Here is a 22214-nt window from a genome sequence, read left to right as displayed (position 1 = left end):
CTCCCTTTGTTGGATGTACAAAAGAAACCAAACACATTTAAAAATTCAATTTTTTGCCAACATTGTACGAAAATGACTTTATGAGTTATAAATATATTTGTGCAAGTTAATAAAACTAGTGCCTTCATTAAAGACTTGCAAGTGTATCCAAAAAGTATTTAACCTATTAAAATGGTTCCTTAAACGGAAAATATTTTCTCTCAACAATTTTGAGGTGGTTGGTGTCATACTACTTATATTTTAAGGAAAAATAAACTTTTTTGGAGAAATTAAGGAAGAAATGCTGTGTGCAACCCTTATATCACGCATTATGACCTGTTTTATGAAATTGTTGACGATATAAATACTTCTACGACACGTCCGACTCATTTATGGGATTAAGGTTAATTTTTCAGAGAATAATTAAATTATATCATAGATCAAAATGCAGGGGAGTACCAACCGAAGAGTTTAGTCCTCTACCTCTGTTTGAGGTTTGACCACTTTCCTTGTTATTATATACTCGATGTTTTTCGTGTGTCCTGTATGTTATTCCTTCCTATTATAAGTTATTAACATTAATCAGAGGAAAAATGGTCCGGCTAAACGGTTAGCGTGCTGGCCTTTGGCCACAAGAGGCCCGGGTTCGATTCCAGGTATGGTCCAGAATTTTACCATCATTGGTTAATTCCACTGGCACGGGAGCTGGGTGTATGTGCCGTCTTCATCCTCATTTCATCCTCATCACGAGGCGCAGGTCGCCTACGGGAGTCAAATCGAAAGACCTGAAAAGTGGTGCGAAGGCTGGAACGGGGTCCACTAAGCCTCGGGAGGTCAACTGAGTAGAGCCATCCTCAAAGTGATTTTCCATGGTTTCCCACTTCCCCTCCAGGCAAATGACGGGATGGTACCTAACTTAACGCCACGGCTGCTTCCTTCCCTGTTTCCTTGCCTATCTCCTACAATCTTCACATCCCCCACAAGGCCCCTGTTGAGCATAGCTGGTGAGGCCGCCTGGTCGAGATACTGGTCCTCCTCTCCATTTCCATCCCCCGACCCAATATCTTACGCTCCAGAACACCGCCCTTGAGGCGGTAGAGGTGGGATCCCTCGCTGAGTCCGAGGGAAAAACCAACCCTGCAGGGTAAATAGATTAAGAAGGAAAGAAAGAAAGAAAGAAAGAAAGAAAGAAAGAAAGAAAGAAAGAAAGAACAAACGAAAGAAAGAGAAGGATAATAATAATAATAATAATAATAATAATAATAATAATAATAATAATAATAATAATGATAATTTAATTTTCGTGTGTCTATTTCTACCCGAGAGCAGCACTTGTAAGGCAGACCCTCCGATGAGGGTGAGCGGCATCTGCCATGTGTAGATAACTGCGTGTTACTGTGGTGGGGGATAGTGTTATGTGTGGTGTGCGGTTTTCAGGGATGTTGGGGACAGCATAAATACCCAGCTCCCGAGCCACTGGAATTAACCAATGAAGGTTAAAATTCCCGACGCGGCTGGGAATCGAAGCCAGGACCCTCTGAACCGAAGGCCAGTACGCTGACCATTCAGCCAAAGAGTCGGATATAATAATAATAATAATAATAATAATAATAATAATAATAATAATAATAATAATAATAATAATAATATATTCGTTTACGGCCATTAGAGACCACGTTAGATAACAATTACATGTTTCTGGAAGCCTTCCTCACAGCCCAGAACTTCAGCATCCTCTCTCTGGCAGCCTGTCTTCTTTCGTCCGTCCACCCACGGTTAAGTTTTGGAATCCCTGAAATCTGTCGATCACTGACCTAAACTTTGTTCGGTTTGAGATGTCTTCCGAATTTAGTCCCACCTGTCTGAGATCCTTTCTCACCTCCCTGAACCATTTGTCCGACACTTTAGGTCTGCTGTCTAGTATTGTGAAAATCCTTTTCGTTAGTCTCTTCTCATCCATTCTAAATAAATGCCCATTTTAGTCTCCGTTTTCTCATGGACTCAGTTAGCCTTTCATTGTCTCGGTAAAGTTCTTCCCTTCCTCGCAGCCTATACTGTCCATCCACAATCTTTGGACCCATTATTTTGCGAAGGATCTTTCTTTCAAATTTCTCATCTTCTCTCAGTCCCGCTTTTCCTGTCATTTGGAGGCATTCACTAGCATACAGACATTCCGTTTTATCACTGTATTGTAGTGCCTTAGTTTAGCTCGTCTGGAGGTGGTTTTCTTCTTGTATATAGGATAGGCCTATGTCCTACGAAAAGCCGCAGCCATTTTCTCCCGTCTGGTGTTGTTTGCTTCTCTTTCATTTGTTTTCAATTGCACTATTTCACCCAAATACTTAAAGCTATCAACTTTCTATTTTACCGTGTTCTGTCTTCAGGTACCGAGGGGCTGTTTTGATGTTTGTTATATATTTAGTTTTTTCGAAAGAAATCTATAGTCCTGCTTTTTCTGCTTGTAGTTTTAGTACATTCAGCTGTTCTATTGCTGTGTCAGTATTCCTAGATAGCAGCGCAACGTCATCAGCAAAGGCAAGACAATTAATCATGACACCACTTTTTGACCCTCCAATGTATACTTGGTTAAGTAATCCTTTTCTGTCCAGTTCTTTTTCCCACTCCCGGATAATCTTCTCCAACACACAGTTGAAAAGAATTGGTGACAATCCATCACCCTGCCTGACTCCTGTTTTAATTTCGAACTGCTTCGAGTTCTCTCCCATGAACTTAACTTTCGAATGTGTCCCAGTTAAAGTCTGCTTAATAATTGCTGTTGTTTTGGCGTCAATTCCAAATTCCACTAATATATTGAATAGCACTTTCCTGTCGACTGAATCATACGTCTTTTTAAAGTCTACAAAAACGACTACCAGATCCTTTGAGAGATGATTCTCTAGTACACGTTTCAGACTCCAGATTTGATCAACGCACGATCTTCCCTTCCTAAATCCCGCTTGATACTCGCCTAGTTGATGATCCACTTGTTCCACAAGTCTCCTCTGTAGTGCTTTAGAGAGTGTCTTATAAGTTACAGATGTGATGGAAATGCCGCGGTAGTTGTTAGCATCTGCTCTATCACCTTTTTTTGTGTAGAGGATGAATGATAGCATTTTTCCAATCTTCAGGGATTACCTCCATTTCCCATATCTTTTCCATTTCTTGCCTTAAAATTGTTATTGCGATTTCTCCACCACTTTTCAGCATCTCTGCTGTGACAGAGTCTTCCCCTGCAGCTTTCTTGTTCTTTAAGTCTGTAATTATTTCACGGAGTTCTTTTTCGTCAGGGGGTATTGAGTTTTCATTCCGTTGCTTTGGATCCTCTTTTGGCCATTTATTTTTAGGTTTTTCACAGTTCAACAATTTCTCAAAATATGTAGCTAATATCTCACAATTTTCATTCTTATTCACTGCCAATTTTCTATCTTCCCTTCGAAATCCGATGGTAGATGGTAGAATGTTTACTTTAGCTACCAGTTTGTATTCGTGAGTTTTGGTACTATTTGTTAGTAATTTTAGCCTGTGAGTTTTGAGACTCATGAGTTTTGAGACGTAACCAAATATTTTCCGGACCGATTTTACTTTGCCCACCCAGTATAAGCAATATAAGCAATAGAGACCTGAATATCTGATGTAGAAGCAGAACACAACTTTCTCTTCGTTGACGTACTGTGCCCTGCATAGAATTTCAAGAGTCACGCGGGAATGTTTAGTAAGTTAAGTTCGGCTTCCTAACTCTCGTACCGGGCGAGTTGGCCATGCCGTTAGGGTCGAACAGTTGTGAGCTTGCATCCGGGAGATAGTGAGTTCGAACCCCACTGTCGGCAGCCCGTAACAATCATTAACAGGTAGTTGCGTGGGTGTGGGGTACTTAAGTTCAATACTGATAAAACAAATGCCGGTACGTCAGAGAATTCATAAGGCTCGCTCCACTTCTCGTCTCGAATGTCCTTGACCAATCGACATTACTCGGGCAAGTCGCTCCTTGTTTACTTCAGGTGGTAAGTTGAATACACGCACTCGATTGGTCGAGATGTCCGTAGCAGTAATTGTCACACTGGCTGAATTACCATTGAAAACATTCACACCTTCATGCCGGGTTAATAAGTTTGAGGATGGTTGCCCAGTTGTACTTCCTCTTAAAACAATAATCACCACCACCACCTAATAAGTTTTCATATAGTACAACAGATACTACTTTTACATGGGCCTACACTTCATTTTCCCATTGTTCAATTGAATTACTATAATTTGGTGCTTGTTAAGTTTAAGTTCCGTTCCTATCCAAAGATGAATTTCTAGTGGAGTAGGGCAATTGTTTCTATTTTCAAACATGCACTTAGTATTTTTTACGTACACTTGCCATATTATTACTGATATTAGTTCCTGGTACTTGACTACAAATACTTAACGAGTCGCACTTGTTAGGGACGCACAGCTGTGAGTTTGCATCCGGAATATAGTGGGTTCGAGCCCCACTGTCGGCAGCCCTGAAGATGGTTTTCCGTTGTTTCCCAGTTTCTCACCAGGCAAATGCTGGCTGGGGTTGTACCTTAATTAAGGGGCCACGGCCGCTTCCTTCCCACTCCTAGGCCTTTCCTGTCCCATCGTAGCCATAAGACCTTTCAGTGTCGGTTGATGTAAAACAAATTGTAAAAAGAAAATTAAAAAAGAGTCCCACTGACTTTCTCACTAGTTTACTGTCACCTCTTGGCCTCTTGCTGTGTTATTTCGGCCGAGGTTGCACACGAATTACTCCTCACTCAGCCCGGCTTCACTAGACTATTCACGGCCGACTTGATGCGTCGCTCTAGTTAGCTAGGAGCGCAGCGAGAGATCCAGTCGGCCGTGGACTATTGTTGTTAGTTGAGGGGGGCTCTGCTAGAGCTAGCTAGAGCGACGCATCAAGTCGGCCATGCTCTGCCTGTTATGCTACCATGCAAGTCGGCCAGATGGCATTACTGGTGTAATTACAAAAACTAATGTGTCAAAACATTAACTAGTATAATCAAAGTCGCATAATTGAAATATATTGGTGAAAGCCCAAAGTGTGATTTACATCACTGTGGTTCAGATTCTAGATAAACTTGCGGATATAAGGCTATTTACATTATCAAAAAACTAGAAGCTTTGTCCTGTATTGTGTAGGGAATTTCTAAGAAAAGTGGGATATTTTAAAGTAATCGCCCCTTGCGACAATGTGGCTCGTTCCTCAATACTCCGCTGCTATGCACCGTAATTATTTCGCGTAGGTATTATCGCATGTCACATGAATTCAATTCGCACGTCGGCGTGACTGTAGACAGCTCGTTATTTGTGTTTATGGCGTTTATTATTCATTGAACCAGTTCAAGAAGAATGCAATTTTTTGTTAGTGTGATAAAATGAATTAAGGCAAAGGTACTCCCAAAAAGAAACGTAAGGTGAGGGGTGAGTTATCTTCATAGGAAGTAGGGGAAAGAAGGAGAAAGAACAGGTTTCAAGAATAATGAGTTAATGATTACAAGTATGTAACGTCGAATTATCATGTGGCAAAGCTGAACTGCAGAAAGATAGCCAAGATCAAAAACGTAATAAACTAGTCAACGCGTTTTCTGCTACAACGCCAATGCAATGCTTTTTTAATTTTTTTTACACGTTGCTTTACGTCGCACCGACACAGAAAGGTCTTATGGCGACGATGGGACAGGAAGGGACTAGGAGTGGGAAGGAAGCGGCCATGACCTTAATTAAGGTACAGCATGGTGTGAAAATGGGAAACCACGGAAAACAATCCTCAGGGCTGCCGACAGTTGGGCTCGAATCCACTATCTCCCGAATACGGGATACTGGCTGCACTTAAGCGACTGCAGCTATCGAGTTCGGTAATGTATTTGTATCAAAAAGTGGCAAATTTAATGAAAAGTGTTTTGTTAAAGTTAAGGAAGCCGAAATTAAAATTATCCGCTTTCTTTGCTGAACACTTGCTTTTCAATCGTTAACCATCTTGTTGCCTTAAATAAAGAAGTTTCTATTGGTCTGCCGTATCGCTATACTGTATTTCAATGTATCGGATCTATGTGGAATCATTAGGATTATGAAATGTTACAACTGTAAGAAAAATTCGGTAGAGGAGGGAAATTTCAGCAGCGATGACGGGAATTTCTACTATAAGTATCTGGCAACAATGTTCTCAACGCTGAGCTTTAAAATTGGGCAACGGGCGATTTCCTAATACTTCAGTTTTCTTCAGAAAAGGTTTATTTATTTATTTATTTATTTATTTATTTATTTATTTATTTATTTATTTATTTATTTATTTATTTATTTATTTATTTATTTATTTATTTATTTTGATACCAGTCACCAATAACCATCGACCTGCATTTAGGGTTGTCTCCTAGGTGGCAGATTCCCTACCAGTTGTTCACCTAGTCTCTTCTTAAATGATTTGAAAGTTGTTGGCAATGTATCAAACATCTCACTTGATAAATCATTCTAATTCCTAATTTCTCTTCCAATAAACGAGTACTTGTCTGCCTCTGTGGTGTAGAGGTTAGTGTGATTAGCTGCTACCCGCGGAAGCCCAGGTTTGCTTCCCGGCTCGGCCACGAAATTTGAAAAGTGGTACGAGGGCTGAAACGGGGTACACTTATCCTCGGGAGGTCAAATGAGTAGAGGTGGGTTTGATCCCACCATCCTCGAAGTGGTTTTCCGTAGTTTCCCACTTCTCCTCCAGGGAAATGCCGGGATAGTTCCTAACTCAAGGCCACGGCCGATTCCTTCCCTCTTCCTTGTCTATCCCTTCCAATATTCCCATCCCCCCCCCCACAAGACCCCTGTTCAGCATAGCACGTGAGGCCACGTGGGCGAGGTACTGGTCCTCCTCTCCAGCTGTATCCCCCGACCCAATGTCTCACGCTCCAGGTCACTGCTCTTGAGGCGGTAAAGGTGGAATCTCTCGCTGAGTCGGAGGGAAAAATCAACCCTGGAGGGTATATGGATTAAGAAAAGGAAAGAAAGAAAGATAAAGGAGGACTTGACAACATATAGATACTTCTGGATATCGGTAAGGTATCACATCTATTCCAGTTGCCTTCGTAGAATTCTTTATGACTTGGACTGTGGTCATATTAATAACGAAGAGATAATACGAAAGTTGGACTCACAGCGTCTGTCGGCTATTGTGACTAAGCGTCCGCTGGCCGCATCCTACGTTAACAGAATACCATCATCCAGTGGACACCTCGGGAATGGAAAAGGAAACAAGACCGACTCCAAATAATTTTGCGTAAAATATGCAAAGAAGGTCTCAAAACCATTTATTTTTTTCCTTGGATGACATTAAAACTTCTGTGGATGACTGGCACCGCTGGAAAATGTTGTACTTGTCACCCATGTGAATTAGACAGGACAGCATGATATATACACAGTTTCGTGTGGTTATTTCTAGGCTGGTGCTGCCCTTGTAAGACAAATCCTCCGACGCGAATGAGCGGTGTCTACCGTGCACAGTAAAGCAAGCACACACACACACACACACAGAGAGAGAGAGAGAGAGAGAGAGAGAGAGAGAGAGAGAGTCCCCAAACCAAGTGAATTAACCGTTTAAGATGAAATATTTTGACCTGGCTGAAATCAGGGCACCGTGAACCGAAGGGCAAGACGCTGGCCACTCAGCTATGGAGCCGAATATGATTAGTACTGAGACTCAGAACCGGATTCTAGAAACTTAAGCCATGGCATGCCCCTGCCCCCACTCCCTCACCTACTCAGCCAAAGACTTATGTACGAAATAATCCATTCTTAGAAACAGCTCTAAAGCCGTCAATTATTTTCAGTTTGCAGCATACAAAACGTAATATAAAAAAATTGAAAAAACAATTGTTTGAAATGCGAGTACCAAAACTCTAAGATATGAATTCCCTGAAGAGTTCGAAAGTAGATCGAGCGAGTTGGCCGTGCGGTTAGAGGCGCGCAACTGTGAACTTACATTCGGGAGATAGTGGTTTCGAGCCCCAATGTCGGCAGTCCTGAAGATGGTTTTCCGTGGTTTCCCATTTTCACGCCAGACAAATGCTCGGGTTAAGCCTTAATTACGGCCACTGACGCTTCCTTCCCATTCCTAGCCCATTATCGTCCCATCGTCGCAATAAGACCCGTCTGTGTCAGTGTGACGTAAAGCAAATTGCAAAAAAAAAAAAAAAAAAAAAAAAAAAAAAAAAAAAAAAAAAAAAAAGGAAAAGAAGAGTTCACATGTAGACCTACTTTAATTAACTATGAACAATCTACCAACCAATTTAGTTTCGTACAGTATTTGTTGTGTCTGTGTAATTATGTAAATCGATAATAAGCTTCTTAAACTGCGCGCCTTCTCTATGACAATCTATGCCAGTGAACAGTGAACTCGAACTCTAACACTTTCAAAAACCTTCTTCTCCAACTGTTAGATGGCTCTGCCATCTATTTTCTAGCGATATCAAAATGGACTAAACACAAATTAATTGCTGAAGATATTTTAGTTGATGTAGTTGGTAATCCTTTATTTCTGATGACATTTTTATGTACCGAAGTTGTCAACACTTCACCTGGTTCCTCCTCTCATGTAACCTGCCTATCACATGCCTGTAACTAAGTTCGCTAGCGAATCAAACCCAGGGGAGCGTATAAAAATTTAGTCTATCAGTGCTCTGTATTTTAAATTAATCCGGAACTTCCCCTACTGAACTATTTGAGGAGAGCATTTTAGGGCCATCCTGTCTGATTAGCTCCGGATAGTGAGAGTGCGACTTGATGGAGTTTAGAGAGGGCAGGAGGTACGCTGGGGCTGGTTATAAGGTAATGGCAGAATTTACATAAACATGTGATTATGCCTGCGGGTAGTTCGAGGAGAAGGTAACAAGTAATCTTTTCCTTTTGGGCTGAAATTTAGGGTCTTCTGCGCAGTCTTCGGACTCTATTTATATTCCCTATTGAGAAAACATTTAATGTAAGGGAGCACGAATTGTGACCCTCAGATCTATCCCCTTCAATTTTTGAATGGGTGACTAAAGTTGTCAACCTCTAAATTTTGGAAATCTTGTCTCGGTTTTTAAATTTTCCCCTGCATTTAGCCTCTGCATCATTGAGCCTTAAGCCGACGTAGGTTCTCGTCTCTTCCAGAACGTTTGTTAAGAACTACTGGTGTTTTGCCTCTTTGCCTTTTGTTAATGGCCTGTTATGTATTACATTTTTTTTTTCTTAAGGCCTTGTAGTATGGATAATTATGCTCAAGTATATTCTTCATAGTTCTTAGGGTAACCGTGTATATGTTTTGCTCTCCTTTGGGAACAGTACTTCAACTAATTGTGGAAATTTGTAATAGAGAAGCCCACCAAGGGGAAACCTGTGTGTCAACACTTTGAAATGGGGTTACCTTAGGGGTTACCGAGTGTAATTTAGATTGTAAATAGCAACTGATTGCTTGATTAAGGCTAGCCTCTGTTGTATCTCGGAGCTGAGACTCCTATTAATAGTACCTGTTCGGAGCAACTATGCTCTTTCATATGTAAATTCTCGACTGGGAGTTCTCCCAATTAATTTTGTACCTGATTAAGGACTTCTAAGTCCAATACATTGTTAGAGCTGACGAGCTCATTGTTAATGTAAATATCCCAAAGTTATATTTCTTGTTATGTCGCTAAATTACTCTCTCTGAATTTTAAGAAAGGGAAGAAATATAATTTCCAATTTTTGTTAAAGTGATCCCCTGTCCAGCAATTCACCCTAGGCGACTCCTATTCCTCCGTGAGCCACGGAATCGCGGTTATAATAATAATAATAATAATAATAATAATAATAATAATAATAATAATAATAATAATAATAATAATAATAATATGGAGGAAGTAATAATTCATTAGTAGTAAAATGAGAAAGAATACAGTTTATTCCATGTGTTATTGTTTGAACCTTTGTGATAGAACTTTTACATATCCTGATTTAAAGGGTATTTCTTCCATTTCTTATTTTATTCTACCGGAGAGGAAAAGCACCAACTAAGGAATTTTTGTATTAAAGAATGGTATGGGTCCGGCTCTGTGGTGTAGTGGTTAGTGTGATTAGCTGCTACCCCCGGAGGCCCGGGTTCGATTCCTGGCTCTGCCACGAAATTTGAAAAGTGGTACGAGGGCTGGAACAGGGTCCACTCAGCCTCGGGAGGTCACCTTAGTAGAAGTGGGTACGATTCCCACCTCAGCCATCCTGGAAGTGGTTTTCCGTGGTTTCCTACTTCTCCTCCAGGCAAATGCTGGGATGGTACCTAACTTAAGGCCACGGCTGCTTCCTTCCCTCTTCCTTGTCTATCCCTTCCAATCTTCCCATCCCCTCGCAAGGCCCCTGTTCAGTGGAGCAGGTGAGGCCGCCTGGGCGAGGTACTGGTCATACTCCCCAGTTGTATCCCCCGACCCAGAGTCTGAAGCTCGAGGACACTGCCCTTGAGGCGGTAGAGGTGGGATCCCTCGCTGAATCCGAGTGAAAACCAACCCTGGAGGGTAAACAGATTAAGAAAGAAAGGAAGAAATATTGCTATGTATAGTTTGTCATTAAGAGTTCAACTTGTGAATGTTTTCTTTTCCTAATTAATCCGTTTTACCTTTCAGGGTTGGTTTTTACCTCGGACTCAGCGAGGGATCCTACCTCTTCCGCCTCAAGGACAGTGTCCTAGAGCGTGAGACAGAGGATTGAGGATATGACTAGGGAGAAGGACCAGTACCTCGCGCAGTTGGTCTCACCTGCTATGCTGAACAGGGGCCTTATTGAGGGGTGGGAGGATTGGAAGGGATATACAAGTAAGAGGAAAGGAAGCGCCGTGGCAAGCTAGATATCTGCCTGGCATTTACCTGGAGGAGAAGAGGGACACCACGTAACACCACTTTGAAGATTGCTGAGGTGTAAATCGAACCATTACCCAAGGCTGAGTGGACCCCGTGCCAGTACTCGTACTACTTTTCAAATTTCGTGGCATATCCGGGAATCGAACTCGGGCCTCCAGGGGTGGCAGCGCAAGCTAATCACACTAACCACTAACCACAGAGGTGGATAAATATTTCCCATTTAAAAAAAATAATTTTTATTGATTTGTTCTGGTGCCGGCCTTCCGTCACAGCCAAGTCATCAAACCCAAAATCCGGTCCTGTTGAATCTTACTGTCGTAGCATAAACAATTACGATCCCACTTGTACATTTTATTGTACTCGAGTGCATTTCACATAACAGTCTCCTCATTTCTACCAATTGCTAAACTCATTATCCTCCTGGACACCTAATCTTGCGCCAAACAATCAATTTATTTCAGATTCATCACCTTTATGGTATTTTCATTCCTCACTAAATGATAATAACATCGTTCTGTGGGCAGGATATGGTAGTTCAGAGAGTCGCTACAGATGTCGTCGTCTCTGATGGATAGCGCTACTATGCCATCTAGTGGCGTCTAATCCAACTGACTGCAGTAGCATACGTGCTTCCTGAATTTGCTCATAGAGGCCAGGCCATTATACAGTAAGCATATTGCTCATGTTGTCCCCCCGCCCCCCCCCCCCCCCTCTTCAGCCTTTTAAAACCTCCTGGAGTCGGACCTTATATTGATTTACCCCAGTTTTACGACCGAATACATTTCCTGACCCCAAACCTAAGTGGTATTTCGTGTTTCTGTAGTGGTGCATACTGTGATGTGCTATAACTAAATAAAGATGTCAGAGGCGTACGGGCCGGCTTGCGGAAATTCTAATTGTGCCCTCTCCAAGAAATTGTGTAAGTTCTTTCAATCACATATATAAATTAAACCGCAGCTAACACAAGCGAAACTTTAATGCAGTATTATGCAAAAGGTCCGCCTCTGTGGTGTAGTGGTTAGCGTGATTAGCTGCCACCCCCGAAGGCCCGGGTACGATTCCCGGCTCTGCCACGAAATTTGAAAAGTGGTACGAGGAATGGAACGTGGTCCTACTCAGCCTCGGGTGGTCAACTGAGTAGAGGTGGGTTCGATTCCCACCTCAGCCATCCTGGAAGTGGTTTTCCGTGGTTTCCCACTTCTCCTCCGGGCGAATGCCGGGATGGTACCTAACTTAAGGCCACGGCCGCTTCCTTCCCTCTTCCTTGTCTATCCCTTCCAATCTTCCCATCCCTCCACAAGGCTCCTGTTCAGCATAGCAGGTGAGGCCGCCTGGGCGAGGTACTGGTCATACTCCCCAGTTGTATCCCCCGACCAAGAGTCTGAAGCTCCAGGACACTGGCCTTGAGGCGGTGGAGGTGGGATCCCTCGCTAAGTCCGAGGGAAAAACCGAACCTGGAGGGTAAACAGATGATGATGATGATGATTATGCAAAATAATTACTGCAGGATTGCAAAATCAATTCACAGATTTTAGTTTTTTTTAAAGTGGTTAGCGTGGTTATCTGCCAACCCCGCAGGTCCGGGTTCAATTCCCGGCCCTGCCATAAAATTTGACGAGGACTCGAACGGGGACCACTCAGCCTAAGAAGGTCGACTAAGAAGAGGGGATTCGATTCCCAACTCAGCCATCCTCGAAGTAGTTTTCCACCTCTTCTCCAGGCAAATGCCACGATGGTATCTAACTTAGGACCACGGCGCTTCCAATCGTCCCATCCCCACAGGGTCCCTGTACAGCATAGCATAGCGTAGCCTGGGCGAAGTGCTGTCCTCATTCCCAGTTGTATCCTCTACCAAATGTCTCACGCTCCAGGACATTGCCCTTGAGGTTATAATTGTGGGATCTCCTTGAGTCCGGGGGCAACCCTGCAGGGTAATTGGATTAAATAAATAAATAAATAAATAAATAAATAAATAAATAAATAAATAAATAAATAAATAAATAAATAGTCCGCCTCTGTGGTGTAGTGTTTAGCGTGACTAACTGCCAGCCTCGGAGGCTCGGGTTCGATTCCCGGCTCTGCCACAAAATTTGAAAAGTGGTACGAGGAATGGAACGTGGTGCTACTCAGCCTCGGGTGGTCAACTGAGTAGAGATGGGTTCGTTTCCCACCTCAGCCATCCTGGAAGTGGTTTTCCGTGGTTTCCCACTTCTCCAGTCAAATGCCGGGATGGTACCCAACGTAAGGCCACGGGCACTTCCTTCCTTCGTCCTTGTCTATCCCTACTGACCTTCCATCCCCCCACAAGGCCTCTGTTCAGCATAGCAGGTGAGGCCGCCTGGGCGAGGTACTGGTTATCCTCCCAAGTTGTATCCCTCGATCCAGAGTCTGAAGCTCCAGGACACTACCCTTGAGGCGGTAAAGGTGGGATCCCTCGCTGAGTCTGAGGGAAGAACCGACCCTGGAGGGTAAACAGATTAAGAAGAGTAAATAAATAAATAAATAAATAAATAAATAAATAAATATTGTAGGGATTGAAAAGTCACCTAGTTCTTCCTTTTGTTGTTGATATTTTAAAACTTTACTATCCTTACAACAAAGAGTAATGAAACTCGGCCTTCTGGGATGCAAAGGTGCAATATTGATGATTTAACTGACATCGGTGGATTTTGCCATTTCGCATTCGGTGCTTAGAAGGCTAATTTCAGTGAGTCTGTCTTGGTTCATATCAGTCCATAGTTAGTTATTTATAAGTTCTAGCACTGAGCGAGTTGGTAGTTCGGTTAGGGGAGCTTGCATTCGGGAGATAATGGGTTCGAACCCCACTCTCGGCAGCTTGAAGATGGTCTTCTGTGGTTTACCCTTTTCACACCACGCAAATGCTGGGACTGTGTCTTAAATAAGGCCACAGCGGCTTCCTTCCTACTCCAAGACTTTTCCTATCCCAACGTTTCCACAAGGCCTATCTGTGTCGGTGCGACGTAAAGCAGATTTTAAAGGAAAATAATTCTAGTTTCGAAAATTATCGTTCGCTGGGAAGAGTTAGAACCTGCTAAAGCGCCGTGCGTATATCTCGGACTCTTGCAGCTGTGACTGAGTTATCTACTACTAATAGCTTTGTTAAATCAGTTACAGAGGTTGTCATGGTGATTTCTTTTCCCTTAGCGTTTTGTGAGAGAGAGATCCGCTCGTGTTACGAGACACAGATGTACTAGATTCAACACACCTAGATGTATTCACCTGATATCTACCTACGAATTGTAAAAGCAATCTTTTTCAGCCTATTCTGTAAAGCATCTTTATGTCACCTTTCCCGCTCAGAATGGCATTCCGAAAAATTTATATTTATTGATTGGGTTCAAATACCATGAACGAAGATTTATCTACAATCTGTATAAAAATCAGTCTACAGTGATATGAACTGAGGGCTTTGAAGAAAGAAGCAACAATCCAGAAAGGAGTGAGGCAAGGCTGCAGTTTTTTCCAACCCATCCACCCCTTCCCTGATTTTCAATGTTTGTATAGAACAGGCAGTAAGAGAAATCAAAGAGAAATTTGGAAAAGGAATCACAATCCAAGAGAGGAAACATAACTTGAGATTTGCCGATGATATTGAAATTTTATCAGAGACTGCAGAAGATCTCGAGAAGTTGCTGAATGGTATGGACGAAGTCTTGAGTAAAGAGTACAAGATGAAAATAAATAAGTCCAAAACAAAAGTAATGGAGTGCAGTCGAACGAAGGCAGGCGATGCAGGAAATATTAGATTAGGAAACGAAGTCTTAAAGGAAGTAGATGAATATTGTTACTTGGGTAGTAAAATAACTAACCATGGCAGAAGTAAGGAGGACATAAAATGCAGACTAGCACAAGCAAGGAAGAGCTTTCTTTAAAAAAATTGCTTACTTCAAACACTGATATAAGAATTAGAAAGAATTTTCTGAATACTTTCATCTGGAGCGTGTCATTGTATGGAAGTGAAACATGAACGATAACTAGCTCAGAAAGAAAGAGAACAAAAGCTTTTGAAATGTGGTGTTACAGAAGAATGCTGAAGGTGAGATGGATAGATCGAATCACGAATGAAGTGATACTGAATCGAATTGGTGAGAGTAGATCGATTTGGCTAAATTTGACGAGAAGGAGAGATAGAATGATAGGTCACATCTTAAAACACCCAGGACTTATTCAGTTGGTTTTGGGGGAGAAGTGTAGACAGTAAGAATGGTAGGGGAAGACCAAGGTATGAATATGACAAGCAGATTAGAGCAGGTGTAGGATGAAGTATTTACGTATAAATTAAAAGGTTGGCACATGATAGGCTGGCATGGAGTGCTGCATCAAACCAGTCTATGGACTGATGACTCAAACAACAACAACAAATTTATTTATTTATTTATTTATTTATTTATTTATTTATTTATTTATTTATTGTCCAGCTCCATGGCTAAATGGTTAGCATGTTGTACTTTGGTCCAAGGGGTCCCTGGTTCGATTTTCGTTCCGGTCGGGGATTTTGATTTTCAATAGTTAATCCTATTGCTCGGGGTTCGGGTGTTTGTGCCGTAATCAGTATTAGATTTCATGTTAGGAAGGGCCCCGTCCTCACAAACGTGCAGGTCATCTATAAGGCGTCGACTCGAAAGACCTGATGGGAGTTTTATTCTAAATTTGTCGCTTGCCTGAGCAAAATGTAGCTTCCAGTGAAATCCCAGTCTCATTTACGTCTGCTGATATATGGTTGGTACTGAGTACGATTAGTGTAACTGTGTGTCACGATAGGTACTACTTATACGATCAGCCCTGCTGCAATAGAATTTTCCAGCCCAATGAGGAAAGCAATGGCAAACAGCCTCACTTCTCATGATACCTATTGCATCTCATGTTGTCGCCGCTATGCGTTTTAGGGGTTTTCCTGTCATCGCATATACTTGGGACAAAATACGACGGCCTCGGTTCCTGGAAGCGAGCTGCACCCTGCTGAGTTAAGGAGTTCTAAGTGATTCTTGTTTGCTGTGGACAGGTTGCCAAACCACTTTCTTCAGTCGTTTTCGTGTTGTGTGCAATATAATGATCCTCCTAGCATTATCAATAGTAATATAGTGATACCGTATTGGAGATGGGAATTATAGGCACGAATAAGATTGCAAACGTATTAAACCAAGGCGCAAGTGTCTTCTACCCGCACGACGGTTGTGCAGTGAGATTTGCGGTCTGAACTATCAGAGCCCCTAAAATTTATGCAGCAAACCGGCAAAACTGTAGAGCGTGTAGACTACACTTGCGCCTTGATCAGATATATTTGCATTCTAAACCTATTCGTACCTATAACTCCCATCTCTAGTAATAATAATTAAATAACTCAGTGTACATCGAAATTACAAATAATGAAGTCCATAAAAATGTTTTGTTTTTGCTCTGGCTCTTTTGGTGCTAATGAGGTAGACGATTTGGCAGCTGCAGCTATAGCAGACGTAAAAAAATCCTACAAGCCGCTAATAGACACCAGGCTGCCGCTGGTGAGGTCGTCATGTTTTGTCCCCAGTTATAAAACCTTCAGTGGAACCAATAAGCCTTCAGCAGTGGCGGTGGGCTCTCAGGAGCACTTGAGCACATGAACACCCACTTCTAACACATATTCACGCAATCATGGATACCGGTAATTCAAAATCGTTTCCTTTTTTCGACCTGATTTCGTCAATCGATCGAAAATATTCGACTTATATCGAAGCTTCGTTACACTGACAGCTGCTCGTTTCGAATTACAATGCCAGGGAGCGCACTGGAGATTTTGCTACGAGCCTTAAGACTATATGCATGCGCATGGAGATGACGTCATGGTTTATGCACATATATATCCATAGGCGAGGAGCACGTTAAGAAATGTGCCTTTCCGTCTACAACCACCCTCAAACCAGAGGTAGTATTACTGCTGACCACAAGAGTCCGCCACCTCCCCTGTTACTATTGGCCACAGCTCCCAAAGTTACTATTGCATTACATCGCCGGGAGATTGCGCTAGTACCTAATTCTGAACAGGTGTTCGTAACTGCAGGATCAGTAAACCAGAGCCTCAGCTAAAGCCTGAGCGACTCAGCCCGGCAGTCGTAATTTTAGTTTTCTTGTACACTCACAGATTAGTCTCGGAAAAATGCATCCTCAGTTATAAGGGTTCAACCATATTATGAGTAGAGAAGAAATCATACAAGGAACGTTTAGTGAAATTATTTAAGTAAATGATTTTGCACTTATTTGCATTCTACTTTGGTATATTTGAGACTTGAACAAAAAATTTGTTGTGAACCCCCTGAAAATTTGTTCACGAGCCGCCACTGGCCTCCAGGATGGTAATTGACAAACAAACGGAACAGGCAGACTGCCTGTCTCTGTCCTTTGTGGGTTATTTGGTTAGTAAACGTTAATATCTCACGGACTAAAATACTGGATTTAAATAAATGGCTCTATACAGTACACCCAAAGATGACCAAATAATAATAACTCTTATGAAATATTGTATTATTACGACTGACATAATTGCAAATAGAGAAGAGAAAAGGATTGTGAAGAGCAAACATATAAGACGTAAACTAAAAAAAAAATTGCAACGAAAACAATGTCATATCTGATGATAAAAGAGCAGCAGGTCGGAAAAATGAAGAGGTTTTGGAGGAGGATGATGAGGAAAGGTAAATTCCATGTTAATTCCTTGAAAATCTGGATGTATATGGTTTGATTTGTGCTCTAATGTGAAATAAAATATGTCAATAAATAACTATTACGACTGACGTAACACAGTACAGTCTTTATTGAAACTCAATGGAGTTCGTCACATTTTAATTATATATTTCTCTTGAGTGGCACATATCAGTTATATGACGTTAATGCATCAATCCGTTTACAGCTATGACTGATTTATCTTGATTATAATTTATTTGCACAGGAAAGGAAAGGCTAAATCCACCTCTATAGTGTAGTGGTTAACGTGATTAGCTGTAACCCCCGGAGACCCGGGTTCGATTCCCGGCTCTGTCTCGAAATTTGAAAAGTGGTACGAGGGCTGGAACGGGGTCCACTCAGGTTCGGGAGGTCAACTGAGTAGAGGAGGTTCGATTCCCACCTCAGCCATCCTCGAAGTAGTTTTCCGTGGTTTCCCACATTTCCTCCAAGCAAATGCCAGGATGGTACATAATTTAAGTCCACGGCCGCTTCCTTCCTCTTCCTTGTCTATACCTTACAAACTTCCCATGCCCCTACAGGGCCCCTGTGAGTCAGCCTGGGCGAGGTACTGGTCCTCCTTTTCAGTTGTATCCTCCGACCCGAAATCTCACCTCAGGGGAACTGCCCTTGAGGCGGTGGAAGTGGGATCCCTCACTGAGTCCGGGGGAGAAACCAACCCTGGAGAGTAAATGGATAAAGAAAGAAAGAAAATAGAAAAAAGGAAAGAAAGAAAGAAAGAAAGAAAGAATAATAATGTTATTGGAGACGCCGAGGTGCCGAAATTTTGTCCCGCAGGAGTTCTTTTACGTGCCAGTAAATCTACTGACATGAGTCTGACGTATTTGAACACCTTCAAATACTTCCCTACTGAGCCAGGATCGAATCTACCAAGCTGGAGTGAGAAGGCCAGCGCCTTACCCGTCTGAGCCACTCAGCCCGGCTATAGATCATTTCACGTTAACAAAACAGTATTGCTCTTAAGGACCTACAAGGAGTGAACACACCCCCTCTAACACACTCAAAATTCCTCGTGATTAAGGAATATTATAATGTACTTTATATTGTATTATGAAAGAGAGAAAAGGGATAAGGCATTTTTTTGCCCATGAGTTATTAAAATTGCTACTTAACGTGCTTTAATTCATAAATACTTCCGCGGGGAGGAAGCACAATGGTGGGAACAGCCATTGCTTTGTTGCCTTCCTTTATTTTCGTTCTGAGTTGCTCTGGTTCATGTAACGCGTAAACCATTTCTCTTTGAATCACCGTCAGTTTATCACTGTTGAAGAGAAGTAAACTGCTTTTTAGTGTATGTGTTCTGATCTTCTTGTACTGTACAGCAGTTGTTACTGAAGATGTTGATGCTGTGGTGTACAGCGATACATCACGACATGACTTGTACTGACACCATTCTTTTCGTGGGATGGTAAGACGGCAAATCAGTACCCGGGGTTGTTTGGGCAAACTTACTGAATGCAATTAATTGCATCTCCCAGCCCTACCGAGCCTATAAAAATATGTGTTTATTTTTTCACCCAATTCGCCTTGGATTTCAATACAGAGGTTTTGTATGTGCCATAGTTTACCATTGTTGCTGTAAAAAACTAAATAATCCCATTTAAAACCCCTATATCCTTGTTTTCATAAAAATAATTTTCAGCTTAGTTTCTTCCCATTTTTATCTTGAAATCATTATATGTGCCGCCGCGTCCCCGTGATGCTGTTGAGTAGAGCTCTTCGATATGACAACCTCGTTATCACAAGATCAATACTGTATTCTTAATGTGAAATGGTCTATAGTAATTTTCCTAACTGATCAGGGAAAAGTGTTGCCTCTCCTGCTTTCATGGAGAAAAGAAACTCCCAATTAATTGACTTACAATGTCTACATGTATAATATCTTACGGTTAGTTGTTACGGTAAGAGTTGTGCACTTCGATCTGGTGGTAAAGATACCCATTAGGTACAGTAGGTTAGTAGCTGACACGCCAAGAAAGTGCGTGAATCCATGAAAAACGATTTCACTTGTGAGCAAGCATTCATGCTACACACTAGCACCTATCTTGTTACGACTCAACAGGCCTAATATTTATATTATTATATGTGCACTTCATGTCTAACATACATATACCGGATATCGAATCCAAACCTGCAGGATGAAAGCCAGGTAACTTAGCCACGAGACAATATCGGACTGATAGCTTTGAAGGTCCAAACTGTGTACCTTGAAAGTAGAAATGTAATAATCAGCCACCAAGAAAATAGGTCTGTCGGTTATTTATGTGCTAACTTTATTTAGTAAATAGTAACTACGGAGTTATAAGGCGGTGTCTCAAGGAATGAATGTGATATAAACATTTTCAGTACCTTACCGGTAAGGGAAAATCTCAGTTGATAGACTTAAGCTAAACGTTACAGCTTTTTTTTATAATTTGCTTTACGTCGCACCGTCACAGATAGGTTTTATGGCGACGATAGGATAGGTAAGGTCTAGGAGTTGGAAGTGACCGTGGCCTTAATTAAGGTACAGCTCCAGAACTTGCCTGGTGTGAACATGGGGAACCACGGGGAAACCATCTTCAGAACTGCTTACAGTGGGGTTCGAACCCACTCTCTCCCGGATGCAAGCTCACAGTTGCGCGGCAGTAACTGCACGGCCAACTCGCCCGGTAAACGTAACATCTAAGCAATGTACAGATTGTATTAAGTCAATGGACAGAGTGAGGGACAGTGATTTACTACTAAAATAATAATTTCGTGTGGCTATTACTAGCCGAGTGCAGTCCTTGTAAGGCAGACCCTCCGATGAGGGTGGGCGGCAACTGCCATGTGTAGGTAACTGCGTGTTATTGTGGTGGAGGATAGTGTTATGTGTGGTGTGAGTTGCAGGGATGTTGGGGACAGCACAACACCCAGCCCCCGGGCCAATGGAATTAACCAATGAAGGTTAAAATCCCCGACCCGGCCGGGAATCGAACCCGAGACCCTCTGAACCGAAGGCCAGTACGCTGACCATTCAGCCAACGAGTCGGACAATTTGCTATTAATAATACGCAATAACAAAAACTCACGTAAGATCACACCGAACATTTTATCTCAACAAGTGGTTCGTGAATGGTTTCCCTTTCACTGTTACAAATGAATACCGGGATGACACCTGCCATATCACTTATCACTCATAGTCCCAGATAAACCACAGAAATCTTCTACATTCTTTGGCATTTTTTGCAGCTCGATTTGTTCTGGGCGATTTCCGACAAAAAAAGTAGCGTTACAAAATGTTGCAAAGTTTGGGCTGGGAAGACTTGGTAGAAAGGAGACGAGCTGCTCGACTAAGTGGTATGTTCCGAGCTGTCAGTGGAGAGATGGCGTGGGAGGACATCAGTAGACGAATAAGTTTGGATGGTGTCTTTAAAAGTAGGAAATATCACAATATGAAGATAAAAGTTGGAATTCATGAAGACAAATTGGGGCAAATATTCGTTTATGGGAAGGGGAGTTAGGGATTGGGGAGAAGCCTCCGTGGCTCAGACGGCAGCGCCTCGGCCTCTCACCACTGGATACCGTGGTTCAAATCCCGGTCACACCATGTGAGATTTGTGCTGGACAAAGCGAAGAGCTTTTTCTCCGGGTACTCCGGTTTTCCCTGTCATCTTTCATTGCAGCAACACTCTCCATTCTCATTTCATAGTATCTATCATTCATTAATAAATCACTTTGGGAGTGGCGATCCCATCGTACTAATATCCTATATCTGCTTCATTCATTACATCCCCGACCCGGTCAATGACTGGAAAACAGGTTGTAGCTTTTCATTTTCAGTTAGGGATTGGAATAACTTACCAAGGGAGATGTTCAATAAATTTCCAGTTTATTTGCAATCATTTAAGAAAAGGCTAGGAAAACAACAGATAGGTGATCTGCCACCTGGGTGACTGCCCTAAATGCAGATCAATAGTGACTGACCACTCTTCTTATGCAGTGGCAAAAGAAACCATTAAATATGACGTCATGCATTCCAGTGCGTAATAGTAGATCCGGAAATTTCAAACTAATGTGCGCGCCAGAAAGGGAAGAGCAAGAAGTTTTGTGGTTTGTGTAACGGTACAGGGCAATTAACGTTATGGAACGTGTTTCTTCTCTACTTAAGAAAATATCGGGCCCGTCCGGGATTTGAACCCGGGACCTCCTGCACCCAAAGCAGGAATCATACCCCTAGACCAACGGGCCACGGCTCGGGTAGCGTATATAAAAAGTTAATGTATCAAGTGTTATTGTAGTACTGTCGCTAGCTACTAGATGACGGGGGCTGTCCCGCGCTAGGTCTCTCTTCAAGTTTGTAGGTGCCGCTAATTACGAAATAACTTAAATGGTAGCGGCTAATTTCGTTCAGCTTCCTAGCTGAATGGTCAGCGTGCTGGGGGTTCCGAGTTTGATTCCCGGCCGGACCGGTGATTCTGCGTAAGGTTAAATCGTCTGGATCGGGGACAGGGTAGTTCTTGTTCGTTTTTTTTTAATATTTAGAAGCCCGCCTGGTGACCGAGATCGTTAAGGCATTAAATTAATATGGACTGACACCGTGGTTAGCAGGTTGGAACCTCGTTGGTAAAAATCGTTTTTTCTATGAGAATGTTGGCCGACAGGTTACGAGAGGTATACGTATAT

General features: G+C 42.3%; 1 non-coding gene across 1 annotated transcript; it reads right to left on the bottom strand.

Moving 5' to 3' along the window:
• Positions 1-21707: 21707 nt before the first annotated feature.
• TRNAP-UGG (transfer RNA proline (anticodon UGG)) lies at positions 21708-21779 on the bottom strand. The gene has a single exon. It is a non-coding gene; the product is annotated as a tRNA-Pro (tRNA).
• Positions 21780-22214: the final 435 nt, after the last annotated feature.

The sequence above is a fragment of the Anabrus simplex genome, chromosome 8 (genome assembly GCF_040414725.1).
Source record: "Anabrus simplex isolate iqAnaSimp1 chromosome 8, ASM4041472v1, whole genome shotgun sequence".
Taxonomy (NCBI): Eukaryota; Metazoa; Arthropoda; class Insecta; order Orthoptera; family Tettigoniidae; genus Anabrus; species Anabrus simplex.
This window is presented reverse-complemented; position numbering and strand designations above follow the sequence as displayed.